The sequence below is a fragment of the Gopherus flavomarginatus genome (genome assembly GCF_025201925.1).
Source record: "Gopherus flavomarginatus isolate rGopFla2 chromosome 13 unlocalized genomic scaffold, rGopFla2.mat.asm SUPER_13_unloc_2, whole genome shotgun sequence".
NCBI lineage: Eukaryota > Metazoa > Chordata > Testudines > Testudinidae > Gopherus > Gopherus flavomarginatus.
Window position 1 is genome coordinate 3,680,010 of NW_026114610.1, and position 12,998 is coordinate 3,693,007.

At 56.6% G+C, this 12,998-nt stretch overlaps 1 non-coding gene across 1 annotated transcript; it reads left to right on the forward strand.

The window, feature by feature from the left end:
- The first annotated feature begins 1,764 nt into the window (after positions 1–1,764).
- TRNAS-AGA (transfer RNA serine (anticodon AGA)) lies at positions 1,765–1,846 on the forward strand. The gene has a single exon. It is a non-coding gene; the product is annotated as a tRNA-Ser (tRNA).
- The last annotated feature ends 11,152 nt before the right edge of the window (positions 1,847–12,998 follow it).

The following is a 12,998-nucleotide window of genomic DNA, read 5'->3' on the forward strand; positions in this document are numbered from 1 at the left end:
CCCATCATGACTCGGCACAATGCTGGTGCCCCCACACGGGGGTGGGCAGTGACTGGGCAGCGGGGGCAGATGTGCTGGATCTGTAAAAGCAGCAAAGAGTCCTGTGGCACCTTATAGACCAACAGACGTATTGGAGCATGAGCTTTTGTGGGTGAATCCCCACTTCGTCGGCTAGATTCAGAAGGAAGCACTTTGGGAAAATCAGTCAAGGCCCTTGGCAGAGCTGGGACACAGACCCAGTGACCCCTGCACCACCCTGGGAGGGCAGTGGGGTTTAGTGGTCAGAGCAGGGAGAGGCTGGACACCAGGACCCCTGGGTTCTATCCTTGGCTCTGGAAGTGGAAGGGGTCTAGAGCAGGGGGACTGGGATCCAGGACTCCTGGGTTCCATAGGGGAGACTGTTTTTCCCTGTGCTTCCCTCCCTAGAGATCCCAGCCCAGCCCCCTAGTGGAGACTGAGCAGGAGTGGGGGGAGTTGTTCTCCCACTTTGGAGTTATCATTCAAACTCCTCCCCCAGGGACTGTGACATCACAGAATCTGCCCCCCCCCCAACACAGAGAAAACTAGTGGGGTTAGGAGGGTTCTAGCTGCACCCACCAGACAACCCTGGTCATTGCAAGAAACCCCCAAAGCTACTTGCACCCACAAAACACCCTCTCAGGGTATACACCCCCTGCTAGGACAGGACCTCTTGCTCCCACCCCTTTTCTTATCACCACAAGCTGCTCCCAGCCAGGCACCACACCCCATTCACACACCTTTTGTCAGTACATAGCTCAGTGGCAATCACTGCCCCAAAGTGACTCCGGTGCAGGCACTCCCCACACGAACTCCCCACACCGGATTCTGTCCACACACAGAGAATTCTCTCTGCCCGGCTCCTTCGGTTCATCTCACTGCTCTCCCTACTGCCGCCAGACACTACTTATCTGCATAACCCCGCATTGTTTGGTTCTTGCTGGCCCGTGCTTGTGCCTGCTGGTTTCCTTCCTGCTGTCCCTGGTGTGTAAAGACAGAAGCATTTTTGAATCTCTTTGAGTTGTTGTTAGTGCTTCAGTTGTTTGCCTTAATCTTATGCCGTTGGATCTCTTTCAGGGTGTGTTTTGGTTCTGAGAAGTAAAAGGCTGCTCTGTGTGTGTGTGGTGTTATGGAGCGAGGTAGCAAAGGTTGGTTGCAGAGGTGGTGCATGTGCCACGAAAATTGTTTCTTGTTTCTCCCAGGAGGAAGGTGTTTTGCACCCCAGTAACCAGGCTGTCACTGCAGCTTTCCTTTCATTAAATAAGATTTTTACCAAGTATAAATTGCCCTCCAATTTCACTAAGAGAAGTTGAAATTGTATCTTTGTACTAATATCCCAAGTGTGCAAGTCCATCCCCTCAGAGCAGCCCCACACCCTGAGGCCAGGGGAGAATCCCAGCTGGTTTGTGCATTTCTAACCCTGGGGCCTGAAGCTGATGAGAGAAAGGGAAGTGAGCCATCTTGGAGCTTTCTGATACCACCTGCGGGGAGCACAGGAATTTGACTGAGTGACATCCTGGCTAATTTTCACCTTGTTCTCCGCCAGCAGGATCCACTGGAGAGTTCAGGAGTGACTTGACCATGGCAGCACCCTATTTACATATTAAAAGCTGGCATTTTGGGGCCAATGGGGTGAAATGTGAGTACTTTTGGGGTTGGGACCCACATGAGAAGGGATATGGACAAACTGGAGAGAGTCCAGCAGAGGGCAATAAAAATGATTAGGGGACTGAGACAGTATATCAACTAGTTGTGGCCGAGTGGTTAAGGTGATGGACTAGAAATCCATTGGGGTTTCCCCACGCAGGTTCAAATGTTGCCAACTACAGAAGCATTAGTGTATTGTCATTGCTGGTGTCTTAGTGTTTGAGCATCCATGGAGCCAGATCTGGTCTCACTCTGAGGCTGTCTACACTTAAAATACTGCTGTAGCACTGGGGAGTAGACAGCTGCTACAGTGAGGGGAGGGGTTTTCCATCCCTGTAATAGCTACATTGACAGAACAATCTTTCCTTTCATTTAGCACTATCTAACCATGGCTTAGGTCAGCTTAATTATACTGGCTCTGGGGTTTTTTACACCCTGAAAAACGTACTAGTTAGAGGGTTTATCCCATCACCCTCCCATTCCCTGGCCCTTCTTGCATGACTAGAGAGCAGCAATACCCGAAGTTCAAAGGTGCAAACAATTCAATGTTTATTGGGGTAAACTTCCAGCAAGCAATGATTCCAGTTTCCTTCCTCTGTATCCCCCTTCCCAGCTCTGACACCACAGAGGCTTGTCTGTGTCCTTGTTCCCATTCCCCTCTTAGCAAAACATAATTCCAGTTCCCCTACCCCATTCCCATTCCCCCCCTTTACTTTCTGATTGACTGCAGACTATATAGTAAAACTGGAGTTCTGCTTAGCTATACCTTAGCCAATCATTTTACTGAAATGTAACTAACCAATCCTAACATACTGTAACATGATTATCTAGCCAATTATACCCCACTGCCTTAATTGGTTTACTCCCAACATATTAATTATACAGCAGACAGAAACAATCACAGAACCAGACAGAGATTATACAGACAAGCAATAGGAAAGTGGGGACTACAGTGACAGAACAACAAAGAAATGAGGATTTCACACCCCAGCTATTGAGCAGTGAGTTGTTGCCAGATGGGATGCTATCATGGCAGAGGTTATGGGTGCTGATTGCTTAACTGTCTGGCCCACAGGGCAGGATTTTGAGGTTCACCATTACTGTCTCAGAATGCTAGCACCCATCTTTTGTTCACTTAAAATGCGAGCAGGGAGATTATAACACCACAGAACTCATGGAGCTCCAGGAAACTTGTAACTTTAGGTCCAGGTGAGTGTGTTTAAAAATCAGCTGTGCTGTGGAAGGTCTCTAGGAGTTGAAAGAGATGTGCCATCTCAACCTCCCTAAAGAGTTCATCAACTATTAATGAAAACTAGGGTTGATAAGTCACATTCTTTGTAGTATCAGGATGGTGGATGGGTCTAAAGCGCTAGTTATGAGACTCATTTTTTCTAATCCTTTGGGTGTTCTGGTCTCTGCATGGAAACGTGGTTTCAAATCCCACTCCTGATATTACCATTTAATTATATCTGGAGAAAATGGCCTCACTTCAATCTTCTTTGGAACAATAGAACCCTATTTGCTTAGCTTTTCTATTCCAGTAGCTGTGAGAGAAGCTCCAAACCAGGGGGAAACAGGGCCTCTTCTCTCGACCGATCAATTTTTGTCTTTCTTCATTCCAAGCCATTTTCTGAGATACATCCATATTTCCCACACTATTGTGTTTAGAGTTCTTTGCTTTTATGAAACTTTAGAATCATCATTTAATTGCCACACAACTGTACTTCTGAAGTGAAGTGAAACAATATTATTTGGATATTCTTGCAGAAGAGTTTTGCTTTCTGACCTGGAAATGAACAGGGCCTACCTGAGGGGCACAATGCTACTCCCTTTTCTTGGCTCATCCAAAAAACATACGTTCTTGATGGCCTTTGTTTTCCTGTTCTTCAAAGGGAAATCAGCTGGTGTAGCAGCTACTGAGAAAGCCTTAGAAAAGGGCTCCAGGTTTCACAGTAGCTGGTTTCTGTTGTGTAGTGGTTATCACATTTGCTTTATATGCAAAATGTCCCTGGTTCAGAAACAGTGCTGCTTTCTCTCTCTTGGTTTCTTATTGCTCCAAGTCTTTTCTCAAATACATCCATAGCTTTTATGATTTCTTCCTCATTATTTTTTTTCCTTTCATGGAGCTTTAAATTCAAAAGGAGAGGTTTAGCTGGCATTTTGAGGGAAGGAACAGACCATCATTTGGGAGACCGCCAGCTCCATAACAAATCTGAGCATAGAAGAATCCCAACCCATTGTCCAGCATATTTAGCTCCCAGCCAGCAGTTTTTCTCTTGTCTTTTTTTTTTTGAGCTAACCTTGAGTCCAGGGCGCACACACTCTCTGCCCCACACATCAAATATGGCCCTGCTGCAAAGTGACCCCTAAGAACCAGCAACCTGCATGAGAGCATGACTGGGGGGAAAGGGTTTCCCATGAAGCGTATAAGCCACTGGATGCGTTGGAAAGAGGCAGCTCTGAGTGTAACAGTCAGCAAAGAAGGTCTGTTTGGGGATGTGGCTCAGTGGTACAGTGCCTGCTTTGCATGTATCAGGCCCTGAGCTCACTCCCCACATTTGCCTTTCACCTCTGCTGCTTTGCTCATGCCCAGCTGGCATGTGGCCCAGCCAGTCTCCCTGCACAAGTTTCAGTCCTGAGCAGTGAGGGCAAAGTGCCAATTGCATGGAAGCTCTGTAGGGGTTTCTGCTCCTAAAGCACCATGGTGACCCTAAGATTCCCATCCACTGAGCTGCTTGATGAGGAAGGACTGGAGAGAAGGGTCCCATCAGCACCAAGGGAGGGACAAGGACATGGAGGAGCAGTCAGTGCTGAGAGAGGAAAGAGGTCAGTGATTTACACAAGACAGGGGACACTGGTTTTTGGAGGGGAAAGGAGGTGAGGCCAGCTTGTTTACAATGATGCTGATGATGAATAGAGAAAAAAGGCTGGAGTCAATGAAACATGAGAGCATAGAAGGAGAAGGGCAGCTCCACAGAGGGCCCTGGGTGCTCATACACCCCAGTTCATAAGTATACAACATCAGACTGGCCACACTGGGTCAAATCAAAGGTCCATCTAGCCTAGTAGCCTGTCTTCTTACAGTGGCCGACCCAAGGTGCCCCAGGGTTCCACAGGTTGACTGTGTGTTATGTGAAGAAATATTTCCTTTTGTTTGGTTTAAATCTGCTGCCTCTTCATTTCATTTGGTGAGCCCTAGTTCTTGTGTCTAGAGGAGTAAATAACGCTTCCTTATTTACTTTCTCCAACCCAATCATTGTTTTATAGACCTATATCATCTCTTTTCCAAGCTGAAAATCTCAGTTTTATTAATCACTCTTCATATGAAAGCTGCTGCATATCCCTAATCATTTTTGTTGCCCTTTTCTGAACCTTTTCCAATTACAATATATCTTTTATCAAGTGGGGTGACAACATCTGCACGCAGTATTCAAGATGTGGGTGTGCCATGGATTTCTGTAGAGGCGCCCTGGCTTGTCCTAGATAGCGAGAATAGACAAACAGGGACCCAGCCCCCTACAGTGATCCCATGGACAAGAATGTGGTTGGTAGTGGGGCGAAGGTTTCCTCTGGACAAAGGGGAGCTGAAATCCCTCAGTGTCCTGGAACTTAAGTAATGAAAGCTTCAAACCCCTCATAGCCGTGCGTTGAGATGCATCAGTAGAAGGCTGGGCTGGAGCAGGGGTCGGCAACCTATGCCAATTTTTAATGGCACGCTGGGGCCTGCCGGGACTCCAGTATGCCATTAGAAATCCTGCCGGCATGGCAACCCGCTGGCCCCTTCCTCGCCTTCCCCCCGAGCCCTGCCGCCGCGCGTGCAGCACTCTGGGGGACAGGGGTCTGCACTCCCGCGGGGCAGCATTTGGCTCTGCAGGGAGCGAAAGATGATCCGCGCTCATCCGGTGCCCTGCCACCCTGCGCGCAGCACTTTGGGGGTGGGGCTGCACGCGTGGCAGCAGGGCTCCGACTGAGCGGGAAGCATCATGGTAAGGGGGCCGGGGTTGGGGGGGGTGGAGTCAGCAGGGGGCAATCAGAGGACAGGGAGCAGGGTAGGTTGGATGGGGGGTGGGATACCGGGGGGGTGGTTGTAGCGGAGGTCTCTGGAGGGGGCAGTCAGGGAGCGGGGGGGTGGATGGGGCTTGGGAGTCCCAGGGTCTGTTAAGGGGTGGGGGGTGGATAGGAGACAGGGCAGTCAGGGAACAGGGAGCAAGGAGGGTCCTGGGGGCACAGTTAGGGGTCTCGGGGGGGGTCAGGGAACAAGGAGCTGGGTGGGTTGGATGAGTCAGGAGTTTGGGGGGGCTGTCAGGAGGTAGGGGTGTGGAGAGTGGTTGTGGCAGGCACAGAGCGGGGGGGTGTATGGGTCCAGAGTTCTGGGGCTCCTGTCAGGGGGTGGGGAGTGGTTAGATAGGCACGGGAGTCCGGGAGGTTCTGTCTGGGTGCGGGGGTGTGGATAAGGGTTGGGGCAGTCAGATACACTCAGCCTTCTCCCCTGCATTGGGTGGGTGGTGCTGCCACTGCCTGCTGGAAAGTCATGAGGGTGGTGGGGCTCTGTGAACAGCTCAGTCCCTGACCCTGGTGGCAGAAATGATGAGATGGAGGCTCCAGCTGTTTCTAGGATTTACTATTTCCACTTGCCTGTGAAGTCCAGCTTTCCCCAGCACATTCACTGTGGTGCAGTTGGGTCACTGTTTCCATGGCTGCACAGCAAAGAATCACTCCCAGTTTCCCTTTTATCTGCAGCAGGGTTAGTCTGTGTTGGTGGTTAACGAGGTGGATCTAGTTGTAAATTGTTATTCATTCCCCACCTTCACAATTCACATAGTCCCTTTCTCATGCAGATTCCCAGCACCTCAGTGATTCTGGTAGCAGGGGTTGGGGCCTGAGATTTTCAGAGTTCCTTTACCCTCCACTTGGAGTGAACTCAATTTTTTTACCATCCCAGAAATTCCATGAAATAACAACAGGGGCATAAAGAAAGAGGGGAGAGAATATTGATCCAGCCTCTGGGGGTTTGGGCTGCTTTAACTCTTGGTAAAAATATGAACTTGATTCCAAGAAGGGAGAGAGGAGAAGCCTGAAGCTGACTTTAGTCCCAGGCTGGGGTCTCCTGAAGGGTAGGAAACATCCTTGGCTGTCACCCAAGGACAGTAGGCTACTGGCAACATACCAGGGCTGGGATGAGAGGGGAGTGTTACATAGACTTTATCACACAGGCCCCATCCTGCTCCTCAGAGCCCACAGGTGAGAATCTAGAGAAGGGTGAGTCATTTCTCAGCTGCATTCTCAGGAGTAGTCAGTAGCCGTCCTTGATCAGAGACCCAGGGGAGCAACCACAGCAGTTCTGCGGAGAGCTTTGGCTGCCAGGGGATCCAGCTCGGAGAGGGAGTGCTGGGGATCTGGAGGGCCAGTCCAATAGGGCTGTCTCAGGAGTCAGAGGTGGCTTTGCCAGTGGGAAGGCGCTAGGCCAGATGTTGGTGGGATGGGGAAGTAGGGAATACAGGATATGAAGCTGGCTAAAATGAAACTGCACAAAAAACCCTTCCTCTTTGCTCCAGCTAAAGGCCCTACTTTGGCCTCTCCCCTTTCATAAAAATCTCCATATCTACCCCAACTGTCAGAAACCCCCTTTCTCCCATGGGTATTTTCACAGTTTCTTCCTTTTTTCATGGTCTCGTACAAATATTTTTGCTCTGGAAATGATCAAGTACATTTAACATGAGAAAAACAATCAAACAACACATCTGTATCTCCTTCTCCAAGCATGGTGTGTCTCAGTTTAGCTACTGAAAAGTCTAGGCAGGCAGAGTCACCTCTGCATTATTTAGCGAAGGGATAGCTCAGTGGTTTGTGCATTATCTTACTAAATGCAGGGTTGTGAGTTCAATTATTGAGGGGGCCACTCAAGAATCTGGGGCAAAATCAGTACTCAGTCCTGCTAGCGAAGGCAGGGGGCTGGACTGAATGGTCCCTTCTAGTTCTAGGAAATAGGGTACCTCCATTATCTATTTTTTCTTACTTCACATCAGACCCAGGACTTGCACCCAGCAGTTCTTGGGGCCCTGGGACAGAACTGAGCTTCACTGGCAGCAGTGAGGGAGAACGGTTGGGACTGAACTATCTGGGGAATATTTTAATCCTTATCTAATTTTCAGAGGATTAAATCAATGCAGCTTCCACTTCTCCGTCTCTCCCAAGGAAATAACGTTTCCGTGTGAAGTACCCAAACCTTTTAACAATAAGAAGTGAAATGAAATGGCCACATGATGGCAACAGACCCTAGGAAATTTCTTAGTCTCTAGGGTGCCACACGTCCTCTTGTTCTGTTTGAGGATACAGACTAACACAGCTGCTCCTCTGAAACCTATGAGCAGGGCCGGTGCAACCATTTAGGCGGACTAGGCGGTTGCCTAGGGCACCAAGATTTGGGGGCGCCCAAAAGTGGCACTCCCCAATTTTTTTTAAATGGTTGAGCAGCCGCTGCTGCTGGGACAGAGAGGGAGTCTGAGCTGCTGGCCTGGGTCAGGACGCTGCCGCGGCAGCTGGCAGCCCAGGGCCCCCCCGGGTCAGGGCGCCGCCCCGGCAGCTGACAGCCCAAGGGGTCCCCTGGGTCAGCGCGCCGCCCCGGCAGCCGGCAGCTCAGGGCCCGCCCCCGGGTCAGGGCACCACCGGGGCAGCCGGCAGACCAGGGCCCCCCTGGGTCAGGGCGCCGACGGGGCAGCCGGCAGCCCACGGCCCCCCCGGGTCAGGGCGCCGACGGGGCAGCCGGTAGCCCAGGGGGTCCCCTGGGTCAGGGCGCCGCCGCAGCAGCTGGGAGCCCAGGGGGTCCCCTGGGTCAGCGCGTCACAGAGGCAGCCGGCAGCCCAGGCCCCCCCCTGGTTAGGGCATCGCTACGGCAGCCGGCAGCCCAGGGGGTCCCCTGGGTCAGCGCACCAGCAGCAGCCGGCAGCCCAGGCCCCCCCTGGATCAGGGCACCACCGCGGCAGCCCAGAGGTTCTGGCTGCCTGCGGCGCGCTGACCCAAGGGAATCCCTGGGCTGCAGGCAGAGGCTCAGAATCCCTCTCCCTCCCAGAGCAGGAGATCCAGCCTGTGCCATTTTTTTCGTTGCTGGCGGGGGCGCCGGCGGCTGGGCAGAGCTGCACAGCTCTGCTTAGGGCACGTGGCAGGAGCCCTGCGAGGGCAGCACAACACCAGGGCTTCTTGAGGAAAGTGGGGGCTGCCCCCTGGCTCAGCCTCCACGTCAGCCCAGCGAGGGGCATGGAGAAGAAAAGAGACTCAGCCGGGGTCTGCTGGAGCGGGGGAAGAACGAGGTCCCCGATGCTCATGCGCTGGGCAAGGTGAGCAAGTGATTCCCCACAGCTTGGCCTCAGGTGCCTGTGCTCCTGCCCCCTTGGTCCTTGGCTGGGCCCTGCTGCTGCTCCCCTTGTGCCTGCACGGCTGGAGAGAACAGCAGCCTGCAGAGCTGAGCTGCCCCAGTGCCCCCAGGCACCCCCTGACCCCATCCCCCCCACGGCCCTGACCCCCAGCTCCGAGCCCAGCCCCTCTGAGACGGAAACCCCCTGACCCCATCCCCCCCACAGTCCTGACCCCAGCTCCGAGCCCAGCCCCTCTGAGCTGGAAACCCCCGTGACCCCATCCCCCCAACAGCCCTGACCCCAGCTCCAAACCCAGTCCCTCTGAGCTGGAAACCCCCTGACCCCATCCCCCCCATGGCCCTGACCACCAGCTCCGAGCCCAGCCCCTCTGAGCTGGAAACCCCCTGACCCCATCGCCCCTACAGCCCTGACCCCCACCTCCGAGCCCAGCCCCTCTGAGCTGGAAACCCCCTCGACCCCATCCCCCCACAGCCCTGACCCCCAGCTCCGAGCCCAGCCCCTCTCAGCTGGAAACCCCCTCGACTCCATCCCCCCCACAGCCCTGACCTCCAGCTCTGAGCCCAGTCTCTCTGAGATGGAAACCCCCTCGACCCTATCCCCCACACAGCCCTGACCCCCAGCTCTGAGCCCAGTCCCTCTGAGCTGGATACCCCCTCGACCCCATTCCCCCCAGAGTCCTGACCCCCAGCTCCGAGCCCAGCCCCTCTGAGCTGGATACCCCCTCGATCCCATCCCTCCCGAGCCCTGACCCCCAGCTCAGAGCCCAGCCCCTTTGAGCTGGAAGCCCCCTCGAGCCCATCCCCCCACTGCCCTGACACCCAGCTCCGAGCCCAGCCCCTCTGAGCTGGAAACCTCCTGACCCCATCCCCCCCACAGCCCTGACCCCCAGCTCCGAGCCCAGCCCCTCTGAGCTGGATACACCCTCGCGCCCATCCCCCCACTGCCCTGACCCCCAGCTCCGAGCCCAGCCCCTCTGAGCTGGAATCCCCCTCGCGCCCATCCCCCCACTGCCCTGACCCCCAGCTCCGAGCCCAGCCCCTCTGAGCTGGAATCCCCCTCGCGCCCATCCCCCCACTGCCCTGACCCCCAGCTCCGAGCCCAGTCCCTCTGAGCTGTAAACCCCCTCGACCCCATCCCCCCCACAGCCCTGACCCCCAGCTCCAAGCCCAGCCCCTCTGAGCTGGAAACCCACTCGACCACATCCCCCCACAGCCCTGACCTCCAGCTCCGAGCCCAGCCCCTCTGAGCTGGAAACCCCCTCGACACCATCCCCCCCACAGCCCTGACCCCCAGCTCCGAGCCCAGTCCCTCTGAGCTGTAAACCCCCTCGACCCTATCCCCCACACAGCCCTGACCCCCAGCTCTGAGCCCAGTCCCTCTGAGCTGGATACCCCCTCGACCCCATCCCCCCCAGAGTCCTGACCCCCAGCTCCGAGCCCAGCCCCTCTGAGCTGGATACCCCCTCGATCCCATCCCTCCCGAGCCCTGACTCCCAGCTCAGAGCCCAGCCCCTTTGAGCTGGAAGCCCCCTCGAGCCCATCCCCCCACTGCCCTGACCCCCAGCTCCGAGCCCAGTCCTTCTGAGCTGGATACCCCCTGACGCCATCCCCCGCACAGCCCTGACCCCCAGCTCTGAGCCCAGTCTCTCTGAGCTGGATACCCCCTCGACCCCATCCCCCCCAGAGCCCTGACCCCCAGCTCCGAGCCCAGCCCCTCTGAGCTGGATACACCCTCGATCCCATCCCCCCCAGCCCTGACCCCCAGCTCCGAGCCCAGCCCCTCTGAGCTGGATACACCCTCGATCCCATCCCTCCCCAGCCCTGACCCCCAGCTCCGAGCCCAGTCCCTCTGAGCTGGAAACCCCCTGACCCCATCCCCCTCACAGCCCTGACCCCCAGCTCCGAGTCCAGTCCCTCTGAGATGGAAACCCCCTCGACCCCATCCCCCACACAGCCCTGATCCCCAGCTCCGAGCCCAGTCCCTCTGAGTTGTAAACCCCCTCGATCCCATCCCCCCCACAGCCCTGACCCCCAGCTCCAAGCCCAGCACCTCTGAGCTGGAAACCCCCTCGACCCCATCCCCCCACAGCGCTGACCCCCAGCTCCGAGCCCAGCCCCTCTGAGCTGGAAACCCCCTCGATCCCATGCCCCCCATAGCCCGGACCCCCAGCTCCGAGCCCACTCCCTCTGAGCTAGAAACCCCCTCGACCCCATCCCCCCCACAGTCCTGACCCCCAGCTCCGAGCCCAGTCCCTCTGAGCTGGAAAACCCCTGACCCCATCCCCCCTACAGCCCTGACCCCCAGCTCTGAGCCCAGCCCCTCTGAGCTGGAAACCCCCTCGACCCCATCCCCCCACAGCTCTCACCCCCAGCTCCGAGCCCAGCCCCTCTCAGCTGGAAACCCCCTCGACCCCATCCCTCCCACAACCCTGACCCCCAGCTCCGAGCCCAGTCCCCTTGAGCTGGAAACCCCCTCGACCCCATTCCCCCCACATCCCTGACCCCCAGCTCCGAGTCCAATCCCTCTGAGATGGAAACCCCCTCGACAATATCCCCCACACAGCCCTGATCCCCAGCTCTGAGCCCAGTCCCTCTGAGCTGGATACCCCCTCGACCCCATCCCCCCACAGCCCTGACCCCCAGCTCCGAGCCCAGTCCCTTTGACCTTGAAACCCCCTGACCCCATTCCCCCCCACAGCCCTGACCCCCAGCTCCGAGCCCAGTACCTCTGAGCTGGAAACCCCCTGACCCCATCCCCCTCACAGCCCTGACCCCCAGCTCCGAGTCCAGTCCCTCTGAGATGGAAACCCCCTCGACCCCATCCCACACACAGCCCTGACCCCCAGCTCTGAGTCCAGTCCCTCTGAGCTGGATACGCCCTCGACCCCATCCCCCACACAGCCCTGATCCCCAGCTCCGAGCCCAGTCCCTCTGAGTTGTAAACCCCCTCGATCCCATCCCCCCCACAGCCCTGACCCCCAGCTCCAAGCCCAGCACCTCTGAGCTGGAAGCCCCCTCGACCCCATCCCCCCACAGCCCTGACCCCCAGCTCCGAGCCCAATCCCTCTGAGCTGGAAACCCCCTCGACACCATCCCCCCCACAGCCCTGACCCCCAGCTCCGAGCCCAGTCCCCTTGAGTTGGAAACCCCCTCGACCCCATTCCCCCCACATCCCTGACCCCCAGCTCCGAGCCCAATCCCTCTGAGCTGGAAACCCCCTCGACTCCATCCCCCCCACAGCCCTGACCTCCAGCTCTGAGCCCAGTCTCTCTGAGATGGAAACCCCCTCGACCCTATCACCCACACAGCCCTGACCCCCAGCTCCGAGCCCAGCCCCTCTGAGCTGGATACCCCCTCGATCCCATCCCTCCACAGCCCTGACCCCCAGCTCCGAGCCCAGCCCCTTTGAGCTGGAAGCCCCCTCAAGCCCATCCCCCCTCTGCCCTGACCCCCAGCTCCGAGCCCAGTCTGTCTGAGCTGGAAACCCCCTGACGCCATCCCCCGCACAGCCCTGACCCCCAGCTCTGAGCCCAGTCCCTCTGAGCTGGATAACCCCTCGACCCCATCCCCCCCACAGCCCTGACCCCCAGCTCCGAGCCCAGTCTCTCTGAGCTGGAAACCCCCTGACCCCATCGTCCCTACAGCCCTGACCCCCACCTCTGAACCCAGCCCCTCTGAGCTGGAAACCCCCTCGACCCCATCCCCCCACAGCCCTGACCCCCAGCTCCGAGCCCATCCCCTCTCAGCTGGAAACCCAATCGACCCCATTCCCCCCACATCCCTGACCCCCAGCTCCAAGCCCAATCCCTCTGAGCTGGAAACCCCCCTCGACTCCATCCCCCCCACAGCCCTGACCTCCAGCTCTGAGCCCAGTCCCTCTGAGCTGGAAACCCCCTGACCCCATCCCCCACACAGCCCTGACACCCAGCTCTGAGCCCAGCCCCTTTGAGCTGGAAGCCCC